Here is a 15,546-nt window from a genome sequence, read left to right as displayed (position 1 = left end):
TGACAGTCCAACAGTGCTATTTATTCAGACCAAATTTTCGACGATACATTCGTCTTCCTCAGGGTCGACAATAATTATTGTCGAAGATAGACCTACTTAGAAAGAACTTTATGAAAATGGTTAAAAGCACACAATTCTAAGAGAGATCTAGTTTATTTGATGAAAATTCGGTTTTGAAAGTCCCTCCAGCTCTTGAGCAGAACCCATGCAGTTTGAACAACAGCAACACCAATAACAACAACAACAACAACAACGACAACAGTTAAATGCAATCGAAGAATGGTTTTATTCCAGGTGTTACGAAATAATAAATTGACTCTCCAAATCCACAGATCGGTCCGTCTCCCGTTCTCTCTTGGTATTTCTTGTCCTGCGTTTATGGTTGAAAATTCGAAACTCCGAGTGATAGCCGTAAGTACTAACGAGTGTAGAAGCTTTATGCTCTACATATAAGGTACCTGATCGTACCTGATCGCGGCAGTAATTTAGTGTTAACTCATCACGTCCGCGAAGGTGCAGTCGGGGGTTTTGGACATCTTCAAGAAATGTTGCGACCTCCGACCTCGGTCGCGTAAAATCGCAAGCAGGTCGCATAATAATCACCCCCAGATTTGCCTCGATCGCACACCGGGCAAAGAGCGCGCATGTTCAGGCTGAACTGCTCGTCCGGCCAAAAAAGGTACTTCGAGTATACAACTGCGAATTCGTGGGTAAGTTGTCTTAACAGTGTAGGAAGACAATGCATGTTCCACGAAGAGCCCCATTACCACTTGATCCTGAGAAGGAAAGCTAACAGTGCAATGATGCATGGTCCCAGACTTCCCCTATAATGTGGATTCAGTTGGGTACCACAACATGCCCTGGAAGGAGAAGCAATGGACCTAAGGGACCTCAAAGCTGGACATATCTGGTAGGTTGTGCTGCTACCTGCATTTATTGTGATTAACCTGCAGTGCACAGAAACCCTCAAAAAGAAGATGAAGAACAAGAAGAACAAGAACAAGAAGAAACTTTTCTAAAGCTAATAATATCTTGAAAAGAAAGAAAGAAACAAACTATTAAATCAACAAAATTAAACCTAAGTAAAACTAATTCTTTGATGAAAGACACACGGACAAAGTAACACACTCCCTCCATGGAAACTCGCCAAGTTCGGCATGCGAAAGAACACACAATTTGCATAGTCATCTTATGCACGCAGCGCGGACAAGCGTCAAAAGGCAATTCCCAGGGAAGGCACCTTGAGATCCCGAAAAGATCGCACAGTGGAAACTGATCTGACTGAAGAGATCGCGTACGCAATGAAATCGTGCGACCAGGTGCGATTCACGAAGAAATCAATAGAACTCTCAGTTCGTGGCAAATCGATTCCCCCCTTTTTTATCAGACCGGGATATAATAGGTTGAAAATGAGATCACTCAAATCACGTAGTACCTTGACAATCTGGTATTGTTATTCTAGGGTGGAAATACACAGGTGGCATATTGTCGATCGCGATATAGATCCTGTCACCGCTCCATTCTACTGCCATATATTTTGTAATGGTGAGCGGTATAGACCGATACGAGGTTTGACTGAATCACATCTATCTCGAGAGTTTCTTTTTTTTTCAAGCCAATCAGGAGCGTCAATTTCTGTCTAGAAACTCTCACATCTTCAGAGAAAAAAAACAAAACAAACGTATTATATACATAATAATATTGATATAGCTATACTGGCATGGCCGTATGAAGAGCTCAGGTGCAAAAGGTACTGCATCCATTTTCATTTTCATCAAAATTCACTTTTCAGTCTTAATGTGCTCATGTTTAGGACCTCTATACACTTATCCTAATAAAAAGATGAATTTCCAACCAGAAAGTGTTAAAAAAATCACATTTAAAAAACAAACAGTTTGGTTTCAAAAGGTACTACATCCACAAAATATGAAAATTATTAATTCATTTTGAATCTGGATTTCTTTAAGAGTCGTTTTAGTGTTGTATCATACAGCAGTCTGATAGGGGAAAATATCATTCCGATCTGAGCTTGTTAATTATTATGCTAATAAAAAAAAATCAAGTTTTCTCAGAACTTGAAATAATGGATGTAGTACGTTTTGAAACCAAACTCTTCATATCATACTGAGGTGTCCCCGAGCTGACCGAGCGATTGTACACCTGAATAAATTCAACATGTACGTATATATTGAAGACATATGAAAAAAAAGAAACAAACACAAATAAACAAACAAACATTGCGTAACGGAAATTACATCAATCTTGATGAAAAAAAAAGGTTCCAGTAAAATCTCGAAATGTAACATGTTTTGGTAGTAACATCCACATGACACCTAGGAATCTGTGTTAGAGAAGCATTATCTGTATTAGTGAAGCATTGTAAGCACCGAAAGTGAACAAGGTATCTTGTTTGAGACTTAAACAAACGAAAGGAAATACAAAACACAGGATCGAACAAACAATTAGAAATATCAAGACATCACGGGGAGAGTATCTCTTATTATTATAAGCCAGCGAAAAGAAATTTTCAATGATAGGTTTACATATCTTCTCCTTAAATCCTCGACGCGATGTTGGACTTTTAGCAGGCATCGGTTATTGGTTGTACTAATAGATGTTACAAAAAAAAACATTTCCAACTTCGATCCTTAATAGTTCAAAAACTATGCATCAGATAACACTGTCATTGATATCAGTAATAGCTGAATAGTGTACAATTTAGTTGGAGGTAATTTGATTATAAGAGCATGAATTAGTTTCGCTATTAAAGTCCATGATTGATTTTAAAGTTAAGTTCCAGATTTTGGTCAAATTTGAACCCTTTGTACAAAATATTGAACTTTACACAAGAGCCAATGGTGTGCATGTAAGTGTGTGCTTACAATGACCCTAACAATAAACATGAATACCACGACTACCTGAGCTCTGCTGACTAGGCTTCTGGACTCTTGCTCCAAGGCACATGAATGCTTTATTAATAATTCATGATGGATTGCCCTGGGCGCTGCTAATCTGAAATCATGGTAAAGGGTAAAATAATTGAAAACATTGAAAGATTGTTTGGTATCGTTACGAATTTTATGCACCTGTAGGATCGATACACGAAGTAGGACCTTGATCTCCTGAAAATGAAATTTAACACTCTAACCAAGCTCATTGGAACTATCACATGACTATAGCGTGAATTTGAAAGCACGAGTAGGAAAGTCAATGCTCGAATTTGGAAATTGAACGCCAAAGCATGAAACAGAACTCCCATAAAAGAAATTGATCGTTTTGATCCTGAATTTGAATGCCCGAATATTTTCGCGTGCGTACGCTGTTTGAATTCGAATGCACGTTATCGAATTTGAATGACAAAAGTATGAAATTGAACGCACGTTAACGAATTTGAATGACAAAAGTATGAAATTGACCATGAAAACCTGCATTATTGTTATCATCATCATCATTATCATTGTCATCAACATCACTATTTTTTGCCGTTGTTGCTATTATCAGTGTTATTATTGAATATAATCGGTATTGCTCTACAAAAAGCACGACATGACGGTTAAATGCCATTCCTCATCAGCGTCGCTGATATCGTTTAATCATTGTTTCTTTTAGAAGGCGCGTGTAAGGAATATCTCCACGGATTAGATCGACACAGAACGTTGAAGCGTTCGGCTTCAGTACGAATTTATCCTCCCGTTGGTCTTCTTTGTTCGTCGCATTTTTCTTGATACACTCGTCCTTGACATTTTGCTGTAAGGCCCGAAAATGAGCAAGATCCTGGCTAAAACTGTTGCCATACTCTTGGACTTTCTTCCAAAACGTTTGGTTGAAATGATCATAAAGCATTATGTCTCCGGCATTCCACGAGCGGATTCTTTGTTCAATTTCCTCCGTGATGGGAAAGCGGTGGCTTTTGCTCCGAATAGTTTTAGATATGTATAGAATGTCTTCATATTCCCAGCACATCAGTTTCCGCAGAAGAATCAAAGACTCGTCATAGTACTCATTAATCATCATCAGATCTATTTCCGCAGCCAATTCCTTGATTTTCTCCTTGATTTTGGGCAGATTTTCATCATATCTATGGTCAAACCCTAAATCATATAGCTGTCCGTTCTTGTTCGTTGCCACTGCAGATAGTTTCTTTTGGCATAGAATTCTTCTACATTAGACATGAACGTTTCAAAGGGATTAGAAGTATTGATATGCAAACGCCATGCTACTTCAAAATACCCAAAGAATGATTCAAGCTGCGCGACTGGGTGTCGAATTATTGAAATATATTTTGCATGAGGCACAGCGATATCCATTTGTTCCCGGTTATATCTAACATGATGAGCTAGTATGTTAAAACCTGTTTTCCTTCGATTCTTGATTTTAATAGTCATGGATGTTTGAAACAAGCAATAATCGGCTAGGACGTGGTTGCCCTCCAGTGGAGGTAGTGCAACGTCGAGATTGCGAAGATATGCGTACCGTTCAAGTATGGTAGCTAAAGTCGTTGATCCCGTCTTGTATGTTTTAGTATACACAACTCTTTGAAGTGGTTGACAGTCAGTCCGAGGTAGCTGATTGGATCCATTATGGACGTCATTAGCAACAAGTGTGATGGAGGATTTTGGAAGTGACCCTGCAATCATCACTGACTGTTTCTCTTTGCTCGTTGTTGCATTCGTTTTTCTGTAGATGAAAGAGATAGACATGATTTATTAAAGTTGAAAATGAGAACAATACAAGACAGTGAATTTAAATATGATACCTCAATTTAATTAGGATTTTTTTTTTTGGGTCATAAGTAGGCCAGTTCTTCGCTGAGGATGTAGGACAGTATTTTTTTTTTTTTTTTTTTTTTGGGGGGGGGCATTGTTTGGATAATCGTATAATGCATTGCGTCATCATATACGTTGCGTTGCTAAATCAGGCGCTTTTAATAGAGACCAGAATTTTGCTCTCTTGGTATCTATTCAAAATGGTGTCATGAAAATTTGCATGATTTCCATTGTCCGTCCGTCCATTCCGATTGTTTAGAGAAATGCTGAATATTTCAAAAGCATTAATTTCCTTTGACATTTATGAGACCTAAGGCATGCCTTATTGAAAAATGAAACCCAAATGGAACTCGAGCATGTGGTCAGAATTGAAGCAGATGGGAACTTTACCACAAATTTTCTAGCTGTATCGTTTAGTTGGGTTTAAACTGAACAAGGCTCTGTTATGTTTGGGGAAAGCGAAAACGGTTGAAAGATGTTTGCGTCCTAGATTCCGTCGCGTCATTCCAATACATGTATTTAAAGAGCACGGTGATATCGTGACTTCAATGAGTTACGTTGGCGCTGTCCTTTCTTCTTCTTCTTCTTCTTCTTCTTTTTCTTCATCTTCTTCTTCTTTTTTCTTTTTGGTCCATCTATGCAGGGTGGCCGGCGATGCTGTTATAATGAATATTCGCTAGATGTGTTCACGAAAATGGTTATTATTAGTTGATGGATTTCCATTAGAATGAATGTGGGGTGTCTCGAGGATCATGAAACCGTGTTCCTATAGATGTCCGTATTTTTAGTTAGTATGCCCCATATGTGTTTCCACCCTTACAGGCTTATGCGTCACATTCGTTATTATCTTGGTTTGGTTGATTTATCTATTCAAGCATTGTAATTATGTGACGTTGCAATCCAGCACATACTTGAGAGCGTAAATCATAATGTTTTCGCATTGCAAAAAACAACGGTGTTAGATTTAACACCATGGGTGTTAAATCTAACACCGATCAAGTGTCAATAGAGGACCACATCCACAGGTGTAGAAAGTATGTTGTGATGGTATTGAAAAGTGTTCCCCTGGTACTTCGTGGTGTTAATTTGACACTGTAGCTGGTGATACTTTTGACACTGCGCTGATGTTAATTCAACAATGACACCGCATGGTGTTGATTTGATATTGCTGGTGTTAATGTCAATGGTATAACACTCGTCCACCTTCAATATGAGACCACACCAACTGGTGTTACTATGGTGTAAATGTGTTCACACTTTTTTTTTCTTCAAAAATCAAGTATTTTATCGGAAAAATTCTTGATCGTCTTGTTGAAGTTCAAAATTAACAAGAAGAACAGTAACTAAGAAACTATTCAAAAAACAATTTTATATTTTTAAATGACACCCGGAGGTGTTAATCTAACACCATAAATGAGCACCGGAAATTTAACACCAGCTCGGTGTTTCATATTTAACACCGGACTTTTTGCAGTGTATGATTAAAATAGGCTTTACAGAAAGACAGCTATCAAATGAAAAGTAGAGAGGACGCAACGTTACTCATAAAAGATCATGACGGAACAAACAAATGAAGAAAATATAGTTCAGTGAAAACGGCATTGCGTATATAGTATTGGAATATTGACGAGCAAAAAGAGAATCGAAAATATCCAGGGCGGCAATAAAATAGTTTGGCGAATGCATCATGGTCCTGTTGTTCATGTGATATTGTGTTCGAGGCATTTGTTGTTCTAAAAGACTTTTTTTTAATGATAATTATTTTTCTTAAAAATCTACTACAGGGCAGAAATGTACACATTATTTCCACATCCACTCATACATGTTTACAAATTAAGATTAATAAGTAAATAAATGCAACAGATAAACAATAACGATCAGAATACAACAAAATAATAAAGCTGCAACCCAATACACGCAACCTATTAACTCACCCTTGCACTGAAATGACAAGTGCATTCTTTATTCTCCCACCTCGCAATGAAATGGTGTGAAACAATACGTTAAACCATTTTGTATTCTTCGGGGCCAAAATCAAGTTTCTACTTAAGATGGCGATCTCCATCATTGTTCCTAACAATTTGATTGAATAATCAATGATTTTCCATTTTTATTTTGTTCGTGTCTGACTACAATTTATCATATATGTATATTATATTTTAACTCCAAGATCTTCGAGTGATCCCTGAGGTCAGTCTAAAATGAGTGAAAAATAAACATTTTCACTCAAAATTCACTCCAATTTCACTCTAAACTCACTCTCTTCTGCAATTCATTCCTTCAAGAGTTCCTTTTTCCTTTTTTTCCTTTTTTTTTTTTTAGAGAGAGAGAGAGAGAGAGAGAGTACGTCTTCCGTAGACTGTTCGGTGCAGCTGTCTGAGTGTTGACTACCGGTGTAGTGTGTGTGATGAGCGCTGACATTATCCCCCCCCCCCCCCCATGGAATATTTGATATTCTACATCAGACATTATTTATCTGAAAACACAATGCATCACAAGCACTTTGAAAATAACATTTGATGATATATCGTGACCATCATAATCACACATAAAACAGGTGTCTAAACAGGCTGGTGTTATGATACTGCTGCACTTCTGGGCCCTGTTTTATCAAGAGTTAAAGCAGACCTCCGGATGATTTTCAGATTTTTACATTTGAACAACTACATGTATAAATTAGTTGTATTGAGGACAGAGTTTCAGAATATAAATGGGATGAAGAATAAGAATATTTTCGAAATTTATAACAAATTGCAATGAACAAGGATGATGACATGGCAGAGTCAACATAAGAATGCATGAGTTGGGGCTCAAGAGAACAGAACAAAAGAAGATGGCATGCATATCCCCATACACAGGTGAACTCGCAAGCAATCGGTATTTTAATGGAAACACACTGCTACATTTCTGAAATATGTGAGCCTCCTATGTCATCATCCTTGTTCAGTGTAATTTGTTTAAGGTTTTTCAAAGTATTGTTTTTCTGCTCAAGAATCGCAAAAAAAAATTCCACAAATATATACATGGAGCTGTTGATTTATATACTACATGATGTGAAATTATGAAAATCGTATGGAATTCCCCTTTAAAGTGTAAAGTTGAATTCAACTGTAAGTCTATGGCAGCCTGTGTGTTAAGGAAATAAAAAAAAAATCTTTTGTGAAAAAATGGGACCCTGATCTCAATGTTGCAACAAAAACTTTCTGGTAAAAAGCACTAGATTTTACTTTGAACTGTTTCTGGCAAGCCAGGGTCTAAAGTGCCAGAAAGAAAATAAGAAAGAAAATAGAGAATTCAACAAAAAGGGGATTTACTCTTACCCAAGCATAAAGAAAAAAAAAAAATCAGCTCAGGTATGTCAGGCCTATTGTTTACGTATACCTATTCAAAATCGGTCACATAAATAGCGAATGTCTCGCATGATATGGTATTCTATCTACCTTGTCTGTTACACGGTCATGTTTGAATGAACATAATTATGCCAAGATACAGTATTCTTTGTTATTACACTGTCATTGTAACTTTCTGCTGCGAGTCGCACGGTGTGATCGCATACATTTTCATGAGGGTTTAATTTTCGCGAATTTTGCGAATCACTGTTGGACCGCGAATATAGCAAGAAGCGAAAATATCTCGAACTGACAGGAATCCAGCGCACTCATGATAGCGTCGGCGTCAAAATCGCGAAAGCATCATTTTGCGAAAATGTCCGTTACCTCCTCATTCTTGAAAATATCTGCACAAGAAAATATTAGCGTATACTACAGGGATACGATTAGTCTGGTAGGAAAGGGTGGTCCCCATGCATCATCCGAACACATTTTGTAAACTTACTTTTTTTGTAACCCATAGGGCGTCTAGTAAATGATTTTTTTTTTTTTTTGTTCCCAAGCAAAAATCTTGTCCCATGGGGGTCATTGACTGGGTTCCTACATGCACACCTAACCTCGGGGGCTCCATTGTACAGTTGTACTATGGGTTGCCGTCCATGCCCACCTAACCTTTTCTCGTTGTCTTTAAACCAAATTGATTTGATATTTATTTCAAACCTTGATGAACTTCACAAGGTTCCTGTATCTAGACGATGCAATATCAGTATTTCATTCATACTGTATCAGCATAATTAATTACTGATAATCTCTAACATCCTCTTGTACGAGTGCAATGTTCACACAGCATACTTTATAAATTAATGGTGGCATTTTTTTTTTGTATCAAAATTTGTTTCCTATGGATCAGTTGTGTGTATTTCTTGCACACAGCTATATGTGTCCTAGCAGGGAGGTGGGAAGTCTATGAGTGCACAATCATGTAAGTCAATCAGACTTTTCTACCTGAATTCAATATTTTCATATTATGGAGACACTGAAGTCTTTGAATGACCCAAGTCACCCACATGATGAACCTACAGCTGTATGAGAAACTTTCAAGTTATGTAAAAGAAAGTAAAAATCATTGCATGAAGTCTCTCATAAGTGTGTCTTATAAGAAAACAAAATCTCTCATCAGAATTTCATGAAAGGGACCCCAGCTTTATGATTTTGAGGCTGATAACAACCAAGACCCCTATCGACAGAATAAATTTACAGGGGAATTTGTCTCAAACATAATTATGCATGTGGATTGAGGAAATGCAGCAGTATTAGTAGGGCCTAGAACACATCGGTACAAATTTGAGTATAAAAAAAAAATCGGACAATCCGTTCAAAAGGTATGAATTTTTAAAGCTTTGGTGACCATAAGACCGCTGGATTGGAAGGCTACTACAGATCATGACATCACAACTGAAGTACGATATAAAGAAAAGAGAGCGATAATTCAACATATTTTCACTTTTATAGCGTAATCAAAGAGCACTAAACTAACCTCTGTTACAGAAAATATGGGGAATAATATTACCCTTGATACAATGTGTCAGCAACAAGTCCAAAGCATGTGTACTTTTTAAATGAAATGATATTTTGTCAGCTTTCTTTATTTTTCCATCAACTCCAGAGTTCATGTCTCTTAATATGTAACATGTATGTTGTAAAACAGCTATGGTGCATTGTGCCCACCTTTTCAGCAAGGGGAGACGAACTTCGGGGTACTGGAAGAGGAATGCGGGATGTAGCTTTGCCTCCAGCAGGTAGCAGCACATGATAATCGCAGACGCCAAGACTGTCAAATACAGTAATGTCCGGATTGATCGGGATGACTTGTTGGTTAACATGGTTATCGCATTACCCTTGAGTGAAACCAGCAGAGATGATGATGGTAGAGAAAGTATGATTAGATAATTCTGTAGATACTGAGAGTAACAAAGGATAACGCAACATAAATTCATCCCATTAAGGGGATGGTAGAGTATATTGGTGGAGCTGAGGATTTGGCTTTTAACTTTTTGCCAGATACCAAGAAATCACTTATGAAATGGTACAGAGCATGCCATTCTAAGAGGAATTCAAAGTTTATTTGATGAAAATCGGTTTTGGAATGGCTGAGACATCCAAAAACAAAGTTATAAAAAACAATCGTTATAATGTTGGTCCCACATTTTATTATTATTGCTCTGTTTTGGGTATCTCAGTCATTTCATAAACAATATTCATCAAATAAACGTTGAATTCCTCTTGGAATTATATGCTCTTTCATATTTCATAAGAGCCTTCTAATTATCTCACCAAATTTAAAACCTGAAGTTAGGTCTCAACCAAAACTATACGAGCCCTTTAATAAAGCGCGACATCGGAAGTCACGTTCTTTGTCCAATAAAACTTGCATTATTTAGTCAGTTAACTTTTCAAAACCAGCAAATTCAGTCTGCTCAGCGGCTGGGCGGCGATTCTTATTTCTTTCTTTCTTTATTTTTATGTATTTATTTAACTTTTTTTTTTGGCCAATTTTTGACCGGCAATGGCCCACTACCCCAGTCAGGCGGTCACCTGTACCGGATGCGCCTTCCCGATTTTTCGGGAAAGGGGTATATTTTAGGGGCTCAGTTCGGGGAAAAAAATCCCCCAAAAATCCTTTTATCATTTTTTTTTTAAAGCGAAATATTTCTAATTAGGAGTAATTTTCAAATATTTCCAATACAATTCAGAAATGGATCCCGAACGAACTTTAGTTTCAAAACCCCCGAAAGAAATCTGAATTTAATGAAGAATGCCTGTTTTGCTGCAAAGCATGCCAGGCTGGGTTTCTTTTCGCAAGACATTTCGCCACATGTGTTCAGTCAGACCGCAAAACACAGTGATGAACAGTCTGCTTCCCAATTATCGTGCTTCATGTTTCACAAATCTTGCTATTTGGTTTAACGAGAACGAGATTTCGCGAGGAAAGAGGAAGGGCCCTACAAATATTGAGGTCAAACAGAGCGTGAATACAGAACATGGAAAGATGATGGAGTACTTTGGTCTCTGAGAAACACTCTTTCGTTTGATATGTATAATTTTCAACTTTTTAACATTTTTTTTAGGTCTCCTATAAAGTAGGTCCTAAGTGATGAAGTTTGTGAGTAATACCATTTCCAGTCTTTTTGTTGTCCTGCATCTGACTGATTCTCTTTTTTTTTCCTAGACCTGACCCGTGGAGAAAAAAAAAATCTTATTTTCGTTCGTGATTGGGGCTTGACGAAAAATCAAGCTCACAGAACATGTGAAAGAAAGATAACATCGAAGATTTTCATGGGATTTTGATAGGTATGGGGTTCCACAAAATGAGGTGTAATTCCAATCGTTGGAGAATGCTTAGATTGTCGAAGTTGCACATACTTTGACAGGGATCCAGGAATCAAAGGTTTCAATATCTTGTACTGCGTAATTCTAAATTTTGTATCATGTCACACTGGCGGGCAATTTGAAAAAAATTTGTACTTCTCCAAATCCAATACTAAACATCAAAATGATCAAAACACTAGATTTTCCATGATTATATATATATATATATATATATATATATATATATATATATATATATATATATATTTATATATATATATATAATATTATATATATATATATATATATATATATATATATATATATATACATATATATATATATATATATATATAGTATAGTGTAACTGTCGTTACGCTATATTATTTCATCCTGCTACCCAATTAAAAGGAAAGATATTCAGGAGTTTAATAAAGGGGTGATAATCTTGATGAAAAAGAGCTGTCACTAACTTGGTATCTTCTTGAGCCAATAAAAAACAGTGAAATATGTATGCATTCTTTCAAATGCAGAGGGCGGACATATTCATCTATATAACGTGTTCGTCACTTAACCCCCCCCCCCCAACCGTATTCTAATTTATTTGTATTAAACATAGACTTCCCATGAAAAAAAAAATGTATTTATTATTCCAAATTATTTGATTCAGTAGGATCTACACTCAATTCTCTGTTCTGGAGGAAGAAGGACGTTTTTCATACTTCTAAATACCAGCGTGAAACAGTAAACTTCAACCTTGGAACATGACAATTGCAGAAGATTAAAAAGTCTCTTCCTATCGGTGATAACAAATTCAGAGAAATAGATTTCCACCCTTTTGAGCATGACCCAAATAACCTCTGCATCCATTTTTTTTTTTGAGCTTGCATCATTGACTTTACACAGCATCTTATCAAACCTCCCTCCTCATAATCTTTTACTGAAACATCTTACCTTATTGTATCTGGGCCTCTCCAAACAATTAACGTTATTTACTTCGTGTATAAATGACTCTGGCACTGAGATAATGCTCGCAATTATGTAACAACTGAGATAATGCATATAGTAGAGGCTACTATGTAATCCCGTGAGATTTTCGTGCCAAAACTAGATTTTTTGTTGTTGTTGTTGCTAAGTTTGTCAATTTGGGATGCTGAATCAAAAAACAAACAAACTTTGGTTCCATTTTCCAGTCACGTCCTCAGTTGTATTTCTGAATATCAAAATGGCTGCCATAGCAAGCTGTATTTTGAACGATATATCTTAAAGTGAACATTGTAAAAGCTTCAGATTTTGTGCAAGATGCATAGTTGTGATGTCAGACACTTTTTTTCTGATATTGTGGATTGTTTTGATACGATTTGTAGGACGCCATCTTGAAATTCAGATGACCGCCATAGGTTTATTTTGTTTGGGTTTTACCGATATCTCAAGTTGCAATTATTGTAGAAGCATCAAATTTTAAAAAATGCACATGTTTGTGGTGTCCAACGGTCCAGTACAGCTGTTTCCGAATTGTGAGTCATAAGATAGGCCACCATCTTGAAATTCAAGATGGCAGCCAAAGAAAAACATATAATACACTGTGGTAAGCACCGTAGATGAATTTGTAAAAATTGTCCCACTTAGAGGGCGAATTCATTTCCAGGTCAAGCAGAATGATAGCCATCACTCAATTCAAAATGGAAACCATACATTCAAAATGTAAGGACGATGCTCCGATGACGTCATCGAGCCATGATGAGGGGCAAAAACTGCGTATGGTAAGGGGAGGGTTGGGAAAGAGGGTTCCCATACCACTGCCCCACTTGCGTGAAAACGTTACGTCCCAAAATAGCCAGGCGGGTATATGTGGTTCGCCAACTACACGCTAAAGCTATGCGCTTAATTTGCCTACTTACCTGTTTGTTTGTTTTTTCCCCTGACGCAGCACATTATCTGGCGTTGTGGAACATTGTCGGTGATAATTATATCTAACCCCAGTCATTAAATATTTGTACATTAGCCAGCGTTGATACGATTTAAAGTTGTAATCACAAATTTGATGCTGCCTCGACAGAATAAACGTGAAAAGTCTCACAATAGCCGAAAAAAAAAAATGCCATGGTTACCCTACCAGGCATCCCAATTAAAAAGCTTGTTTGATGATCACAAACTGAAACAACTCACCAGGGAGTTCATAATTGTTGGATGTATTTCTTGAATAACACAGAACGAATAAGCAGCAACAAGAAGGCCTACGCTTTTTCCTGACTGCCTTAGTGTGGATCAACTGGGAAATTCAGAGATATTAATGATTATAACATAGGCACTGACATTTTCATTTTCCTGGTGGATCTTTGCTCTACTTAGGCGCCTTGGCAGATTACATTGTGCGGGAAACCTGCGGCGCGGCCGTTCTTCGGCGCTTTGAGCGTTCTTTTGAAAAGCCGGCGATGCGCCGGGGTAGCGTGTTTTCACTTTGGCCCGCTCTACGGCGTTTCTTTCAAAACGCCGCGTGGGTCCTTTCTAATCCTTCAATGAGTAACAAACTCCAAGTTGTCAAAAGACTAGTGTGACAAACCACATTTTTAGCACAACGCCCTCTCGTGGCGGCGTTTGTGACTAGCACAGTATAGCGTTACGTTTTCAAACCTTCTAGGGAGCGCAACGCAGATACGTGTACTATCAATAGGTTGTTACATGACTCGTGGAGTTGATTCTATCTCCCTAAGTTCACAAAATAAATACAGCTCCAAACGTTGAGAAAAAAACAGGATTACGTCATTATAGTTTCTACGTCATCTTGCTTTGTTTTAATAAGCTATGAGTTTATCTGTTTTTGGAGTTCCATAATTCAATTTTTGTTAGGTATGCTTTTTATCTTTATTCCTATCAACGCACGCAGTGTACACTGCCAGCGACGCTCTAAATGATATAGAAGGGGACGCTTTTGTCATCTTGTGTTTGTGTGTATGTGTGTTTGTTTTCCTTTATTTTGTCCCGCTTTGTTTTGTTTTGTTTTGTTTTTCTTTTTTTTTTGGGGGGGGGGGGTTAATCAGTGAATTATGTAGGCCTATACAAAAGCATCCGTAACCAGTTGTGAAATCATGGCATGTTGAAAACGCTACAAATCCATCTGTCGTGGATTGCATGACGATGGACGAGTACCATTACTGTCTCTCATAACAATTTATTTGAACTCTAGATCCTATCTTTCTATCTGTTTAACTGTTTAAGTCTGTCAGTATTTTACAAACTTGCAAACTCCAAATATCATAACGAGAATATTATTTTTATTATTCTCTTTTCAAAAGCAAATTCGATCATAAATAAATATGCTAACAGGCAATGTTAGCAGATCATTTCATGTCCACACCAATTCAACTAAAATTCGATTTCTTCTGACGCGGCAGTTCACAATCTCTCATCGCTATCACCCACGCATGTACGGACACGAAGTAGGTTTTTATAATATCTGTTCACCACTTATTTCCTTTGATATCTCACTATGATTTGCTACATGCAGTGGATGTGATGGATACAGACACTTATTTCACCATGTAGTGAAACATTACACACCTTTTCATAAAAACAGCATGTCTCGAGGAGGTCATAATATTCTGTAGCATGTATGGTATCTTGTGAAATGAATCGAGTCTCTATTTAGCTCACCAGCCGATGTATATTGTTCGACGTTTATGGATCGCTGAAGTCATGCACGTCATGTATAGGGCTATGATATAGGGACTGCAGCCAAGAGATAGTGATCGAGGAGGCTGCAGCGAAACGATTAAAAAACCTGCGACCAAAGAGTCCAAAGGGCCGCGGTAAAATAATCAAAAGGGCTGCGATTAATTAGTGAATGAAAGGGGCCACAACCAAAGCCACCGAAGGGCCGCGGGAAGGGTGAATGGGGGAAAGAATACAAAACAAACCCTGTTTCTAAAGATCGCCAATAGACTGCGCGTATACAAATCAGCATACAGCGAAGGTGCTACACGTACAATAGATTTGGGACATAGAAGTCTCTCCAGAGTGCCCTAAACCTTTTTTTTTTTTTTTTTTTTTTTTTTTTTTTAATGCCTCCGCCACGAAGTGAT

The 15,546-nt window shown here is 37.4% G+C and overlaps 1 pseudogene; it reads right to left on the bottom strand.

Moving 5' to 3' along the window:
* Positions 1-3,570: 3,570 nt before the first annotated feature.
* LOC140241125 (galactosylceramide sulfotransferase-like) lies at positions 3,571-9,906 on the bottom strand (annotated as a pseudogene).
* Between the last annotated feature and the right edge of the window lie 5,640 nt (positions 9,907-15,546).

Source organism: Diadema setosum, chromosome 17 (assembly GCF_964275005.1).
Source record: "Diadema setosum chromosome 17, eeDiaSeto1, whole genome shotgun sequence".
In the NCBI taxonomy this organism is placed as follows: Eukaryota; Metazoa; Echinodermata; class Echinoidea; order Diadematoida; family Diadematidae; genus Diadema; species Diadema setosum.
This window is presented reverse-complemented; position numbering and strand designations above follow the sequence as displayed.